This window comes from Triticum aestivum, chromosome 2B (genome assembly GCF_018294505.1).
Source record: "Triticum aestivum cultivar Chinese Spring chromosome 2B, IWGSC CS RefSeq v2.1, whole genome shotgun sequence".
In the NCBI taxonomy this organism is placed as follows: domain Eukaryota; kingdom Viridiplantae; phylum Streptophyta; class Magnoliopsida; order Poales; family Poaceae; genus Triticum; species Triticum aestivum.
In genome coordinates, this window is record NC_057798.1 from 60,762,189 (window position 1) to 60,779,915 (window position 17,727).

Consider the following 17,727-nt stretch of genomic DNA (forward strand, 5'->3'; position numbering starts at 1 on the left):
GGCGCTCCGGCGGGGGCCGACGACGGTGGCGTGGCGGCTGCGTGATGGGCGGCAAGGCGCGTGGTGGTGCAGGCCGGCGTGCGGGTTCCGGCGGCGGTTGCTTCTCGGCAGCTCCGGCGAGCCTCCCCTGGCGCTGCGGGTCGTGTGCGACCGGGTCGCGGGCGGCCCCTCTCGCCGCGGCTCTCTGGTGGAGGGGCGGCGCGGCAGCGGTGGTGGTGGGCGCCCCCGTCCAGTCGGGCCCTTGCGGCTGGACGGCGGAGCTCGGCGCGGGAAGACCTCCCTGATGGCCTCCCATGGCTGCGGCGGCGGCATATCTGCCATCTCATCCGTCTTCCTCGACATCGAGTGGCGGTGGCTGCTCTCCGGCGGGTCCGGCCCTTCGGCTTAGGGGGCGAAACAGGTGGTTTCGGGGGGGAGGCTGGTTGGGGGATGAGCGTCTTTGGCCATTGGCCGTTCCCCCACCTCCCCCTTCCCCCGGGCAGCGTCATGTCGCGGTTCGTCTCGAGGCAGCGCCCGCCGGCGACTCCAGGAGGCGGTTGGGGGCGTGGATCTGGTCAAAGTCGTGTCCTTTGGGAGTTCTCGCGGTGGTCTGGTGGCAGGGCGGCGGCCCTGGCGGTGGGAGACGCGGCGGTCGTGGACGGACTGCGCGGCTCGGATGCGGGCGGGCATCTATGGCCGCTCGGGTGGCTTAGCTGCGGGTGGCTGTCGGACCGGGGAGGCGACGGAAGAGTTGAAGCACCGGAGTACATCACTTGCCCAGTACGCGCTCTGGCCGACGATGATGGCGTCCGCGGACGTCGTGTTCCTCCCTGTAGGCTTCGTCGTGGTGCTCCTTCTCCTTCCTTCTAGCTCCGGGTGAAAGCTTGATCTTCGGATCGGACGGTGGCGACATTCCGTGGTCGTACCCCTTCTTGGAGGCATCGTCTTGGAGCCCTCGGTCCGGCGTGGTCCGTCACACTTCTTCCCGGTTCATCGGGCATCCTATGGGTGCGTGGTAGTCGTTGAGGGTGTGTGTCGGTGCCTGGCATCCTTGTTCTCGTCTTGGGTGTGTGTGGTGTGCGTTTGTATCGATGGCTTGGTTGTGGATGTTGGTTGCTTTATAATCTAAAGCGGGGGGAAACCCTTTTTCGGATCGTGTAGGGAATATCCCGCTCCCTTGCGAACATGCGAAATGCTAAATGCATGTGCAGGGACACTTCCTAGTAGGACCAGTATGAATCGTTGGCGCATCGGGCGGTTCGTTCCGGGCGACAACCAAACATGCCCTGCAAATAGTCGGCTCGCATAGCAATCGACGCCAGTTTATACTATATCCTCGCGTACTCGATGACTTTAAATTTGGTCCGTGCCGCATGCGTACATATAGTGCAGTTGATCCCCCACTCTTCTCTCGAGTGAGCTCAAGAAAATAACAGGCAGCCATGGAAATGGAGCAAGCAATTTATCTGGTCTTGGCTCTCCTCCTGCCTCTCCTGCTCCACAAGCTCATCCGGAAGCGCAGCCACGGCACTGGACAGCAGCTGCCGCCTGGCCCGTGGCGGCTGCCGGTCATCGGCAGCCTGCACCACCTCGCCAGCAAGGCGCTGGTCCACCGCGCCTTCGCGGACATCGCGCGCCGGCTGGGAGACGCGCCGCTGGTGTACCTGAAGCTCGGCGAGATGCCCGTGGTGGTGGCTTCGTCTGCCGAGGCCACGCGTGAGGTCATGAAGACGCAGGACCTCACGTTCGTGACGCGGCCATGGAGCCCGACCATCAAGATCCTCATGTCTGACGGGGCCGGGCTAGCGTTCGCGCCTACGGCGCACACTGGCGCCAGCTCCGCAAGATCTGCATCATGGAGCTGCTCAGCGCCCGCCGGGTAAAAACGTTTCGGCACGTCCGGGGGGAGGAGGTGAGGCGCCTCGTCGCCGCCACCACAGCGGGTGCTGGCGAGCCCGTCAACGTCAGCAAACGGCTCGCCGTGCTCATTGCGGACATGACCGTGCGCGCCTTGATCGGGGACAGGTTCAGCAGGCGGGAAGAGTTCCTGATGGTGCTCCAGCAGGGGGTCAGGATCCTCTCTGGGTTTAACCTCGGCGACCTCTTCCCCTCATTCCAGCTCGTCGGCTTCGTCAGCGGCTCCGCCCCACGGGCATGGGAGAATCACACCAAGAGCTTCGAGCTCATTGAGTGCGCCATCAAGCAACACCAGGAGGTGAAGGCCGCCGCCACAGCGTCCAACGGCAACGGCAAGGAGGAGGAGCAGGAGGACCTATCGAACGTGCTCCTGAGGATACAGAAGGAAGGTGGCCACGACGTGCCTTTTACCATGGGAGACATCAAAAGTCTATTAGTGGTAAGCTGCCGGCGGGCTAATTAATTTGTTTTCATTCACTAATTAATTAAATGACCTCCTGTTTTAATCTGTAGGACTTGTTTACTACTGGGAGCGAGACGTCGGCAACGACGCTCATCTAGGCCCTATCGGAGTTGATGAGGAACCCAAGGGCCATGGCAAAAGCACAAGCAGAGGGTACGTGACAGCCTACAAGGAAAGCCAAGTGTGACCGAGGATGACCTGGCCGATCTCAAGTACATGAGACTGATCATCAAGGAGACGTTGAGGCTGCACCCGCCGGGGCCACTGATGTTGCCGCGCGAGCCCACCGAGGCGTGCAAGGTCCTCGGGTATGATGTGCCGACGAGCACCACCGTGTTCGTGAACGCGTGGGTGGTCTGCAGAGACCCCAATCACTGGGACGCCGCGGAGGAGTTCAGGCCAGAGCGGTTCGAGTCCGGCGAAGTAGACTTCAAGGGAACCAACTTCGAGTACACACCGTTCGGGGCAGGCAGGAGGATCTGTCCCGGGATGATGTTCGCGCATTCTAGCATGGAGCTCACCCTTGCTGCCCTTCTCTACCACTTCGACTGGGAGCTTCCTGCCGGAGGGGAGTTGGACATGGAAGAGGAGATGGGCATCACCATCAGCCGGATGAACGACCTGTACCTACAAGCCAAAGTCTTCGTGCTGCTTAATTAGCACACTGCTTCAACCGCACAGTGTATCTGATCAACTTGATTGGCAGGATCGAACAATGCTGTTGCATCTTGCAATTATGTGCACAACATTTATGTACATTTTGTTACAAAGTGTGTCAAGTAGAGTAATGCGTGTATTATGTTGTTCTTATGATTTATTAAAAAAATCAATAATATTATCAGCATTGATTAGCAAATATGTGATTTCCCATCACCAATCTGATTCTCTTTGTTTGATTCTACGAGCTTCTAAATTTTCCAAACTGTACTGAGTGGGGAAACTACCTTTCTAAACACAATTCTGCAATCGTAAGTGTCTCTAGCATGAATCCTCATATTATTTGCCATATGCTCTCTTCAGACTAGCCTGGTATTTGGTAAACGAGGCAAAAGCAAGGTTTTGGTTACCAGGCAGTAAATTAGCTTACCGTACGGTAACCACCCTTCTCGCCACCTGATGGTTAAAGCAGATATGGAGCAAAAAGAACTTTGTTTTAAAAATTTGAATTTAAACATTAGATATATAGTTTAATATAATAACATCTCTAATCATGCCTGAGAACTATTCATAGTATAGTAGCAAGTATGTTCCTTCCATGTCAACACATCGAGGGTTTGTGTATGGAACCAACATTGTTTATTTCTTGAATATACATAGGAATGTATCAAAAAATACATGTTATGAGTTCATTTGTTTGTTTATTTGTAGGGTGATGCACATGAATGTATCAAAGTAATTGATGGTTATGAGTTCAATAACTATCTATATCAACATAGAAAAATTGAACTGAAAATTCGTTTGCAAATTTTTAAGCCATAATTGTGTGGTGTTTTTCATACAGTAACCGTAAATTCCACCCACTTGGTAGAGATCATCTATTCGATAGCAAAAAACCCCTGGGCGACAGTGACCCCTACCTCACGCACGCATAACTAATATCTAGGCCTAATGATGTAGCATGACAGGGAAAAATTGCTAGAAGATGATATGCATCCCAATCTTTTCATCAGACACTAGTGCAGAACAGTCTAGTAGTGCAGGAGGGAAGAATTTTAGACACCAGAATATTTTCTTCCGAAACAGATTATGTGCAATTGCTGCGCAAATATTCAAACATGAACATGATTCACTGCATAATTGCATATTCAAAAATTCAGACTTTACTATTAAATGTTCAACATTAGTGTAATTTTAACATGCTCCCTCTTAGCCCCTCTTGTCACATGAGAGGTAAGAAGGTAAGAGGGAACATGCTAAAATTTGCCTCAACACGTAAAAACGACACCACACTAGATAATTAAACAATACTACGATAGATCATTACAATACTCCTCACTTCTACACTAGACCATCAAAGGGAAGACATCTCTTTGTACGAGAAAAGCGATTCTCCTGTGGACAGGAGGTCCCGTGCATGTGGGAGCCATCCATTCAACTGGAGATTCGCGTGACCACATGTCATATGTGGTAAGCTATCTAAAAAAAACTGGAGATTCGCGTGCATGCAAATTAATCTCCAACACATGTATGGTTATCTCCCATTATTAATTATTTGAGGGGCCGGCGGGTGGCATGTAGCCCTGAAGCGTTTTTAGGGTTTCGGTTGGCAAGTGGCGGTGCTTAGGCAATCTCATCAAAAGTGAGAATATCTTAAAACGACTACATTATATAAAGTGAAATAAATTGTATTGTACTCCCTCCGTTCCTAAATATTTGTCTTTTTAGAGATTTCAAATGGTTTCTACATACGGATGTATATAGACATATTTTAGAATGTAGATTCACTCATTTTGCTCCGTATGTAGTCACTTGTTGAAATCTTTAGAAAGACAAATATTTAGGAATGGAGGGTTAGAAAAACTAACAGGAAGCATCAACGGCCTCCGCAACTTAAATTAGGATCTTCTAGGCATGACACATGAATCCGAGCAAGCGTCATCCGCGGATGAGCTGTCCAAAATCAATTTGCGAGTGACAAGAGAAACAGAAATAACTCAAAAGAAGTCTAAAATTTCCTTTGGTTAAGCACATATCAAGCTAATAAGTTTATCTTGAAAAGCCAAGAAACAGGACATTCTTATAAGCAACCAAAGGAGATTAGCAAAACCTTCGACGTTAATTTTGGGAGGGCTGATATTCTATTAGTGTTGTATACATATTTAAACTACTCGGTCACAACCGTCGGTCTCCTGATAGATAGGTGATCATGGATGGTCATCACCAAAGTACCAGCAGTCACCTTTGTAGCACGCACCATAAGGAAGAGGAAGCACCCAGGGCTTGGAGGCCCCGGTGGCTATATCACACACCATGGGAACATATGACGGCCAGTTGATCCAATACACGCAATCGGGTCTCACCTCTGGGAAGGCGGCGGGTTGCACCACCACCGGGCTGCCGTCGTTGCTGATGAACAGGGAGCAGCCTCCCAGATCCTTGACCACGTCCCAGCGTTGCCGGGCGTACTCGCACCTCAGTAGGAAGATCTCGTCCGCGTACATCCGGTAACTGCCGACTCCGAGTTTGACGGCGCTGCTATTGTTCCGCCACACCTGGTACATGGTGCCGTGGCAGATGAAGAGTTGCTTGGTGGAGGTGAGTAGGGAGATGCGGTCGTAGGGCGGCATGAAGGCGTCGTCGATTTTCCACACGGGCGGCTCCAGCTTGTATCCTTGGCCGCCGTTGGCGATGATGCGGAACACGTGCAGGGCTCCGGTTGTGCTGAGGCAGCCGCAGTAGAGCTTGCCATCATCGGCGTTGTACAAGGCTAGGTCGGCGATCTGCTCCATGTTTTCGGCGACGAGCGTCCACTTCTTGTCCAGCTTCCCGTCCATGTGGGCTACCTTGGTGCTCTTCTTGTACAGGGCCGCGACGGTCCAGTAGTCGTTGCCCCGGGGCGCGAACACGATCTTGCGCACGGTGTCATCTTTCTCGGTCGGAGAGACAAGGTCGACCTCCTTGCCGGCGCGGGGGTCGAGGAGGAAGATCCGCCTCGTCCATCTTGAGAAGGCCGTGTCCTGCTGATCGACAGCGATGGCGAAGCAGCCGTTGCCAGAGCCGACGAGGCGGGCGCGGCCGTGGATGCGCGGTTCGTGGTCGTCGGCGGTGGACATGGTCCGGTCCGGTCCGGTCCCTGACCGAGCCGCCGTTTGGATGGATTTCCGGGAGCGGACCGGCGGCGCTCCAGCCCGGGCTGGATCGGCCGTGGTCACCGCAGATGAGGGCAGAGCGCGCACGGACTGGGGATGGGAGGACATCTTCGCCTTGTGTTGGCGGTCGAGCAAGGAAGACCCCGTGTGGAGGTGGAAGGAGCGCCGCATCGGGAGCGAGAAGACGGAGGCGCTGTGGCCGGCGTCGCCGTCGGGGAGGAGGGAGAGAAGGCAGGGGTACGGCGACAGCGGCGCGAGGGCGGAGCGCCACTCGGTGCAGACGGCGCGGAGGGAGGCGTAGTCTCTTAGAGACAAGCGGCCGGTGGCGGCAATGGCCACGATGAGGTCGGTGTGGATGTAGGGACAAGAGGAGGTGCATCCGGCCGGCGCCATGGCATGCCGTTTGCTTGCACTTGGTGCGGAGGAATCGACCATGGTACTACCAATATCAGGGGATTTTTTCCATGCTTTACGGGAGCGTTTGGTACTCGGCCCCGCGGTGTTGTTCGTGTCCTACACGAACAGTCAAAACCTCATGCAATATCCCAAGTCAACACGATTGAGTACTCCTACCATCAGAATTAAGTCCAAAGTAAGAGGGGTGTGCTACGTGTGCCGGTTGGTCGTCGCGAGCCGTTAGATGTACCGCATCAAGCGGCCGAACACGTCCCCACTACTGCAACACATGTCTTGCTGCAGAATTCTTTTGCAACATCAGTTTTGTTGCATTTTTTTTACAACTGAAGTCTTGCTGCATAATTTTTTTGAATGAGAAGTTTTGTTGAAAACATAGATCCGTAGTAGAGCATTGCAACATCGTTTATGTTTCAGAAGCATAGCTCATGTTACAGAAGCGAGTTCAATGAATGATGGTATGTGGGCCCTCACTTGGACGCGTGCAGGGAAGGTGGTGGACGCGGCTGCTGTGTTCTGCCGGGTGATGGTAAATGTTTCCCAAAGTAATAAGATGCTTAACGCATGCTTGGATTTTTTTTTGAATATCATGGATACTCGCATGCATTCACCTCTATAAACGCACACACACATACCCTGTCCTTTGAGCACCTCCGAAAGATTGAAACGACATATCATCTTGACATTTTACGAAGGCACCATAGTCGACCCTTCCACTGAACGTGTATCGCTGGAAATCCTGAAATAAATCCAGGATAAATGTGATCACCATGACTTAAACTCTGGTGGGCTGGAGATACCACTGTCCACCTAATTAACCATCCAATCACATATTGGTTCGCACACATGCTTGGATTACACATGCATACATCCTCATGTTTTCTGCTTCGTCATGACCAATTAATTCAACCATTCCTCTACTCATGTCATGTGATGTGATGCTCTCAACCCTTATGAGATCTTTGATGCATGCATTGAGGTGTTGCCAAGAAACCAAGGTACAAATAACCAACTTTCTGTCCTCCCTTGATCCGTGCAATCTATTCTCACTCGGATTAGGTCTGAGGGGGAGTTTTGGTTTAGGGCTGGTTTGATGAAGGTTCACTTCGACTGCGTTAGAAACAGGCCGAGTAGGTGTGTAGTCGATGTGTAGTCTTCATGTCGAGTTCTAGGGTGGACGGTTGTCACCCATTGGCACGAGAATGTTGTGTCCGACTTCTATAGTCGTTCTTCCTTAAAATTTTGCTCCTAGTTTCGGGTCATAACCCGGTCTCTATTTCTCCCCTGCCCTCCCATGCTATCCCATGGCAGCATCTCCTCCTTATTACTAACCACTAGAAGAACGCCCGTGTGTTGCAACGGAGCCACATTAACTTTAAGAGTTTAATATTACGACATTGACAACCTTTTTTACCATCAAATCCTCACACACACACTCTCCCCCCTCCCTCTTCCTCACTCTCTCCCCCTCTCTCTCTCTCTAACACACAGACACACACACATAGCCTATTCTTCCCGCCAATAAGACTTGCTCAATTGGTAATAATGTGTGGACTTGTGGTGAGCTTGACTGAACTAATGGATAGTGTGATATATTCCCCAATCATTTAACAATGAAATTTCAGAAGTGGGAAGATTATGCCATGTCATCAGGCTTGCTAAGCCAAACTGCCACTTGATAAAAATCAAAGCCCAATTCAAATTTAAATTAAAGTCAAATAAATTATTTCATCAAACAGTAAAACTAAAATGCTCACCATATTCTATAAATTCCACTGATCTTGACATGTTGAGCCCAACATTATTTGACCCAAAAATTAAATCTTGTCAAATTAATAAGAGGTCCAACAGTAGTTAAAATAACCAATTAAATATAAACCTAATTTTATGTATTTACTTTTGGCCCCAAACTTTTTGTGCCAGCTAAAAATATTGTGCTCGAATTGTGTGCATAGTTTCACAATTAACAAAATCCATTTAGTTGATATAAGAATAAATAAAAAACGGTGTTAAAAAGGAGAAACGGATTAGCATACATTAAAAACCAAAAGGGCGATGAAAAGGGGGATTCCCCCTACCCCCCGGGCCTTGCCACCGAACCGGCCCAGTGGTCCAGTCCCCGCACGGTTGTCTTCTCCTGTTCCCCGAGCCCATCGCTACAGAGCCGGGCTCCCGCCCGACCACCACGCCGGCATCGAAGGGGAATGGATAAGGGTGACGCCTTGCCTCCCCTACCCCCATAGCCTCACTCCTCCTCGACGCCCCCTCCCAGATCCACTTCTCCTCCTCGTTAGGTATTTCGCCGTGGCCGAGAATCGCCGTCCGCCATGGCCATTGATGACCCACAAGTATAGGTGTCGGGGATATACCCCGCGGTATGACCCGGCTGGATGTATAACCCAGCCGGACTTGGTGACTTACTGATGACCGGCCCTGACTGGACGACACACTAAGTGACCCGCCCGATCCTGGCAACTTATGGGTGACCTGGCAAGCGGATCAGAGGAGCGACAAGACCCGGGGGCCCAGGAGGCTCAAGGCCCAGAAGGTCGGCTTACGTTATGGTAGGCCGGCTTAAGAGGAAAGGCGTGAAGAATATCTCCCTTACAAGAAATCAAGACCCGGACTTGTATCCGGCTTGTAGTAGAAGATAGGCTAGTCCAAATCCTATTTGGACTCCACATGTAACCCACCCCTCTAACTTATATAAGGAGGGGCAGGGCTCCCCAAAGAGGGGGGGGGTAATAATCTCTAGGGCTAGACACATCTAAGAGGAGAGCCGATTTATGTGGCGACTCCCTCATGAGCATAATGAGACCTAGCCACAAACAGCATGTAGGGTTATTACCGGATGATGTTTCCCGGGGCCCGAAGCTGTCTAAAACCTTGTCTTGTGTGTTGATCCGCCCTGCGTCTCTCGTCCCACTCAACCCCTCTCAAGCTACCACATAGATGCGTCGGCCTCGCGACTAAGTCCTGACACTAAGGACATTTGCCGTGACAATTCCATGACAATAGGGGATCTATCGTAGTCCTTTCGATAAGTAAGAGTGTCAAACCCAACGAGGAGCAGAAGGAAATGATAAGCGGTTTTCAGTAAGGTTTTCTCTGCAAGCACTGAAACAGTAGGTGATAGATAGTTTCGTGATAAGATAAATAGTAACGAGCAAAAAGTAAATAAAGTAAATAAAGTGCAGCAAGGTGGCCCAATCCTTTATGTAGCAAAGGATAAGCCTGGACAAATTCTAATAATGAAGAAGGAGCTCCCAAGGACACATTGGAAATTATCGTCAAGCTAGTTTTCATCATGTTCGTAAGATTCGCGTTCGGTACTTTGATAATTTGATATGTGGGTGGACCGGCACTTGGGTACTGCCCTAACTTGGACAAGCATCCCACTTATGATTAACCCCTATTGCAAGCATTCACAACTACAAAAAGAAGTATTAAGGTAAACCTAACCACACACTGGTAGAAAACAGGGCATTTGTCCCGGTTCATAAGGGCCTTTAGTCCCGGTTCATGAACTAGGACTAATGGGTCGTTACTAATACCTCCCCCCTTTAGTCCCGGTTCAAACACGAACCGGGACAGATGGTCCTCCACGTGGCCAGTGCGCCAAGCCTAGGCAGGGGGGCCTTTGGTCCCGGTTGGTGGCACCAACGGGGACCAAAAGGCATCCACACGTCAGCATTCCAGTGGCTGGGGTTTTGTTTTTTTTGAAAGGGGAGGTGGTGGTTTGGGGGTTTTGCGGGGTTAATTTAGGTGTTTCATACATTGTGTTAGCTAGCTAATTAATAGAGAGAAGTGTCATCTCTTATGTCCGTGCTTGGTCGACGCTACATACTATATACATAAGTGATCGAGGGAACCATTGAGTACAGAAGTTCGTCATGCATACCGAGAGAAGTGATCAATCGACCTCTCCTTCTCCGAGAGATTGGTCGAACAACAAGTTTTCATATCATGTATCCGACGCTACTGGCTACATACATGTACAATATGTAAGATCTCTTAATTACAATCCCCTAGCAATTGAAATCAACTTCCACATGGTATTCTTCGGCTTTATTGATGACGTGGTAAAGAAAGAATCCCGCCAATTCCTCTTGAATTGCTTTCATGCGATATGGTTCTAGGAGTTCATTCCGCATCTGCCACGTCTAATTTGAAGAAGGGGGTTAATTAATACATATATATGAATGAAACTCAACAGAAATGATGGTGTAATAAAATGAAATTGTGAATATTATTGCTTACGCACTTCATATTGTCTTTGAGAGTAGCCCCACTTGTTTTTCAAAGTCGCATTGTGGATGAACTCGCACACGTAGTATCCACAGAAATCATTCCCTTGTTCCTGCCACAAGCACTTTACGAGAAATAGAGGTCAATCAAACTGATAATGAAGCATTATAAATAGCATTGATGAAAGTATAGCTATAGAATCAACGGGAGATGCGCGCAACTAGCTATCTAGTAGTACTTACTTTCGGGTATGTATATCGCAGCTCCTTCGGCAGTCCCGGAGCTTCTGCGGTGAACTGTTTCCAAACTCTGCAAGACAAAGAAAATAATTACTATTACTTGAGATATCAGGAAATGAACAAAAAGTTGCCGATATGGTGCGATAATGATCGATTGAACTTACTTGTTGAGCATTTCAGTCATGTCCACATAGGTTTCGGGATCTTTCCGTCTCGAGTCTAAGACGGTTACTAGTCCCCGCTCAAGCTTAATCTCCAGAAGAACATAGTGGTACCTGCGCAGGCATGCATAACTCATCAATTACATTACTATAACCTCGCTCGAGTAATAAGGGAAACCGAATATGCACACGACAGTAACACTCACTTGCCGTTGTAAGGAAAGAGTATGGTATCTTTGTTTTGATTTTTGATCAACGATCATAGCAAGTTGTCCTCGGCCTCTTTGACGTGCTTTTTAACCAGAAATTCATCTATGATATTTGTGTTAATGAACCCAATATCATAAATTTCTTGTTTTTTGCACTCGACGATCTTCAATCTGCATAATATATTAAGGATAATTAATTATAAATACATGCAATGAAAGAGCCGAGCTATATATAGAGACTTAATGACAAAAATAGTACTTACAGGCAGTAGCAAAAGACCGTTAATTTATCGAGGGCCTTTTGATTGAAGAACGTGAAGAACTCCTCAAATGGAACACACAACAGATCAGTTCCAACGAGGTCGTGCTCCTCTTTAATGTTCAGATACAAACTATTCGTTCCCCCAGACTCTCTGCAGGTTTTCATGTATCAAGTATGGAATCTTCGCATCATCGTTGTTAGATATTTTTCATCTTTGACGAGATGCTTCCCGTACTCGTATCTGTGTTCGTCCACCTCCATGAAATCAGGAAGTTGATCGTCAGGAAGGTAATCTTGTAGATTGCCATAACCGGCCACCATCCCCGGAGCATTAGCGACGATGTTGCCGCTAGACACATTGAGCGGGGGGCACGATTGGTTTACATGTTCGCCGAGCTGGTCAATTTTTTTCGCAGCTGCTCGTTCTCTTGACCTTTGATGTCTGACAGTACTTCCCGACCGCTCCGCTTGGAGATATGTCTGTTCAGTAATGCGCTCATAGTTGGTTCTCGGCGAAGACTTTGCCGGTTTCCTTAGGGCATCGAGAGTGCGCTTTGCTTTCACCGGATCTACCTTCTCCTCCGGAGGTGGATGTCTCTTTGCTTTCACCCCTTCAAAGAACTCCTTCACGTGGGTCCGCATGATCGTATCATTTTCCTCCTTGGTCCTCTCGTATGGTAACTTCTCTAGAGGCTTGAGAGGTGGACCGTATCTGTATTGCCTCCTGCCTCTGGTTGTGCTGCTAGACGCCGGAGCAGACAGAGCGGCTACGGCGTTTGTCTTCTTTCGTGCTTGCTTACGAGGCGGAGGAGAAGGACTATGACGCGCCGGAGCAGCCGGGGCGGCGGCGGGTCTCTTTCGCCCTTGCTGGCGAGGTGGAGAAGGAGGAGGCTACTGAAGGAAATATGCCCTAGAGGCAATAATAAAGTTATTATTTATTTCCTCATATCATGATAAATGTTTATTATTCATGCTAGAATTGTATTAACCGGAAACATGATACATGTGTGAATACATAGACAAATATAAGTCACTAGTATGCCTCTACTTGACTAGCTCATTAATCAAAGATGGTTATGTTTCCTAACCATAGACATGTGTTGTCATTTGATTAATGGGATCACATCATTAGGAGAATGATGTGATTGACATGACCCATTCCGTTAGCCTAGCACTTGATCGTTTAGTATGTTGCTATTGCTTTCTTCATGACTTATACAAAGTTCCTGCAACTATGAGATTGTGCAACTCACGTTTACCGGAAGAACACTTTGTGTGCTACCAAACGTCACAACGTAACTGGGTGATTATAAAGGTGCTCTACAGGTGTTTCCGAAGGTACATGTTGAGTTGGCATAATTCGAGATTAGGTTTTGTCACTCCGATTGTCGGAGAGGTATCTCTGGGCCCTCGGTAATACTCATCACCTAAGCCTTGCAAGCATTGTAACTAATGAGTTAGTTATAAGATGATGTGTTACAGAACGAGTAAAGAGACTTGTCGGTAACGAGATTGAACTAGTTATTGGATACCGACGATCAAATCTCGGGCAAGTAACATACCGATGACAAAGGGAACAACGTATATTGTTATGCGGTTTGACCGATAAAGATTATCGTAGAATATGTAGGAACCAATATGGGCATCCAGGTTCCGCTATTGGTTACTGATCGAGAATAGTTCTAGATCATGTCTACATAGTTCTCGAACCCGTAGGGTCCGCACGCTTAACGTTACGATGACAGTTTTATTATGAGTTTACAAGTTTTGATGTAACGAAGTTTGTTTGGAGTCCCGAATGTGATCACGGACATGACGAGGAGTCTCGAAATGGTCGAGACATAAAGATTAATATATTGGACGACTATATTCGGACACCGGAAGTGTTCCGGGTGATTTCGGAGAAAACCGGAGTTCCGGAGGGTTACCGGAACCCCCCCGGAGAGTTAATGGGCCACATGGGCCTTGGTGGGAAGAGAGAGGGGCGGCCAGGAAGGGCCGCGCGCCCCCTCTCCCTCTGGTCTGAATTGGACTAGGAGGGGGGGCGGCGCCCCCCTCTTTCCTTCCCCTCCTCTCCCCCTTCCTTCCACTCCTAGTAGGAGTAGGAAAGGAGGAGTCCTACTCCTACTAGGAGGAGGACTCCTCCTCCTGGCGCGCCCAACAAGGGCCGGACGGCCTCCCCCTCCCTCCTTTATATACGGGGGCAGGGGGCACCCCATGGACACACAAGTTGATCTACGGATCGTTCCTTAGCCATGTGCGGTGCCCCCCTCCACCATATTCCACCTCGGTCATATCGTCGCAGAGTTTAGGCGAAGCCCTGCGCCGGTAGAACATCATCATCGTAACCACGCCGTCGTGCTGACGGAACTCATCCCCGAAGCTTTGCTGGATCAGAGCCCGGGGATCGTCATCGAGCTGAACGTGTGCTGAACTCGGAGGTGTCGTACGTTCGGTGCTTGGATCGGTCGGATCGTGAAGACGTACGACTACATCAACCGTGTTGTCATAACGCTTCCGCTTACGGTCTACGAGGGTACGTGGACGAACACTCTCCCCTCTCGTTGCTATGCATCACCATGATCTTGCGTGTGCGTAGGAAATATTTTGAAATTACTATGTTCCCCAACAGTGGTATCAGAGCCTGGTTTTATGCTTAGATGTTATATGCACGAGTAGAACACAAGTGAGTTGTGGGCGATACAAGTCATACTGCTTACCAGCATGTCATACTTTGGTTCGGCGGTATTGTGAGATGAAGCGGCCTGGACCGACATTACGCGTACGCTTACGCGAGACTGGTTTCACCGTTACGAGCACTTGTGCTTAAAGGTGACTGGCGGGTGTCTGTCTCTCTCACTTTAGCTGAATCGAGTGTGGCTACGCCCGGTCCTTGCGAAGGTTAAAACAGCACCAACTTGACGAACTATCGTTGTGGTTTTTGATGCGTAGGTAAGAACGGTTCTTGCTAAGCCCGTAGCAGCCACGTAAAATTTGCAACAACAAAGTAGAGGACGTCTAACTTGTTTTTGCAGGGCATGTTGTGATGTGATATGGTCAAGACGTGATGCTATATTTTATTGTATGAGATGATCATGTTTTGTAACCGAAGTTATCGGCAACTGGCAGGAGCCATATGGTTGTCGCTTTATTGTATGAAATGCAAACGCCCTGTAATTGCTTTACTTTATCACTAAGCGGTAGCGATAGTCGTAGAAGCAATAGATGGCGTAACGACAACGATGCTACGATGGAGATCAAGGTGTCGCGCCGGTGACGATGGTGATCACGACGGTGCTTCGGAGATGGAGATCACAAGCACAAGATGATGATGGCCATATCATATCACTTATATTGATTGCATGTGATGTTTATCCTTTATGCATCTTATCTTGCTTTGATTGACGGTAGCATTTTAAGATGATCTCTCACTAAAATTATCAAGAAGTGTTCTCCCTGAGTATGCACCGTTGCCAAAGTTCGTCGTGCCCAGACACCACGTGATGATCGGGTGTGATAAGCTCTACGTCCATCTACAACGGGTGCAAGACAATTTTGCACACGCGGAATACTCAGGTTAAACTTGACGAGCCTAGCATATGCAGATATGGCCTCGGAACACGGAGACCGAAAGGTCGAGCGTGAATCATATAGTAGATATGATCAACATAGTGATGTTCACCATTGAAAACTACTCCATCTCACGTGATGATCGGTTATGGTTTAGTTGATTTGGATCACGTGATCACTTAGATGACTAGAGAGATGTCTGTCTAAGTGGGATTTCTTAAGTAATATGATTAATTGAACTTAAATTTATCATGAACTTAGTCCTGGTAGTATTTTGCAAATTGTTTGTAGATCAATAGCTCGCGTTGTTGCTTCCCTATGTTTTGCTTCCTATGTTTTATATGTGTTCCTAGAGAAAATTGTGTTGAAAAATGTTAGTAGCAATGATGCGGATTGGATCCGTGATCTGAGGTTTATCCTCATTGCTGCACAGAAGAATTATGTCCTTAATGCACCGCTAGGTGACAGACCTATTGCAGGAGCAGATGCAGACGTTATGAACGTTTGGCTAGCTCAATATGATGACTACTTGATAGTTTAGTGCACCATGCTTAACGGCTTAGAATCGGGACTTCAAAGACGTTTTGAACGTCATGGACCATATGAGATGTTCCAGGAGTTGAAGTTAATATTTCAAGCAAATACCCGAGTTGAGAGATATGAAGTCTCCAACAAGTTCTATAGCTAAAAGATGGAGGAGAATCGCTCAACTAGTGAGCATGTGCTCAGATTGTCTGGGTACTTCAATCGCTTGAATCAAGTGGGAGTTAATCTTCCAGATAAGATAGTGATTGACAGAATTCTCTAGTCACCATCACCAAGTTAGTAGAACTTTGTGATGAACTATAGTATGCAAGGGATGACGAAAACGATTCCCGAGCTCTTCGTGATGTTGAAATCAACGAAGGTAGAAATCAAGAAAGAGCATCAAGTGTTGATGATTGACAAGACCACTAGTTTCAAGAAAAGGGCAAAGGGAAAGAAAGGGAACTTCAAGTAGAATGACAAGCAAGTTGTCACTCCCACGAAGAAGCCCAAAGCTGGACCAAAGCCTGAAACTGAGTGATTATACTGCAAAGGAAATGGTCACTAGAAGCGGAAATGCCTTGAATATTTGGTGGATAAGAAGGATGGCAAAGTGAACAAGGGTATATTTGATATACATGTTATTGATGTGTACCTTACTAGTGTTTATAGTAGCCCCTGAGTATTTGATACTTGTTCGGTTGCTAAGATTAGTAACTCGAAACAGGAGTTACAGAATAAACAGAAACTAGTTGAGGGTGAAGTGACGATGTGTGTTGGAAGTGGTTCCAAGATTGATATGATCATCATCGCACACTCCCTATACTTTCGGGATTAGTGTTGAACCTAAATAAATGTTATTTGGCGTTTGCGTTGAGCATGAATATGATTTGATCATGTTTATTGCAATACGGTTATTCATTTAAAGTCAGAGAATAATTGTTGTTCTGTTTACATGAATAAGACCTTCGATGGTCATACACCCAATGAGCATAGTTTGTTGGATCTCGATCGTAGTGATACACATATTCATAATATTGATGCCAAAAGATGAAAAGTTAATAATGATAGTGCAACTTATTTGTGGCACTGCCGTTTGGGTCATATCGGTGTAAAGCGCATGAAGAAACTCCATAAAGATGGATTTTCGGAATCACTTGGTTATGAATCATTTGATGCTTGCGAACCGTGCCTTTTGGGCAAGATGACTAAAACTCCGTTCTCCGGAACAATGGAACAAGCTACTGACTTATTGGAAATAATACATACCGATGTATGCGATCCAATGAGTGTTGATGCTCGTGGCAAGTATCGTTATTTTCTGACCTTCACAAGATGATTTGAGCAGATATGGGTATATCTACTTGATGAAACATAAGTCTGAAATAATTGAAAGGTTCAAAGAATTTCAGAGTGAAGTGGAAAAATCATCGTAACAAGAAAATAAAGTTTCTACGATCTGATCGCGGAGACGAATATTTGAGTTACGAGTTTGGTCTTCAATTAAAACAATGTGGAATAGTTTCACAGCTCACGCCACCTGGAACACCACAACGTTATGGTGTATCCGAACGTCATAACCGCACATTATTGGATATGGTGCGATCTATGATGTCTCTTACTGATTTACCACTATTGTTTTGGGGTTATGCATTAGAGACAGCTGCATTCACGTTAAAAGGGCACCATCTAAATCCGTTGAGACGACACCGTATGAACTATGGTTTAGCAGTAAACCTAAGCTGTCGTTTCTTAAAGTTTGGAGTTGCGATGCTTATATGAAAAAGGTTTTCAACCTGATAAGCTCGAACCCAAATCGGAGAAGTGCGTCTTCATAGAATACCCAAAGGAAACTGTTGGGTACACCTTCTATCACAGATCCGAGAGCAAGATATTCGTTGCTAAGATGGATCCTTTCTAGAGAAGGAGTT

General features: G+C 47.9%; 1 pseudogene; it reads left to right on the top strand.

Moving 5' to 3' along the window:
- The first annotated feature begins 1,421 nt into the window (after positions 1-1,421).
- Positions 1,422-3,019, top strand: LOC123040429 (desmethyl-deoxy-podophyllotoxin synthase-like; annotated as a pseudogene).
- Positions 3,020-17,727: the final 14,708 nt, after the last annotated feature.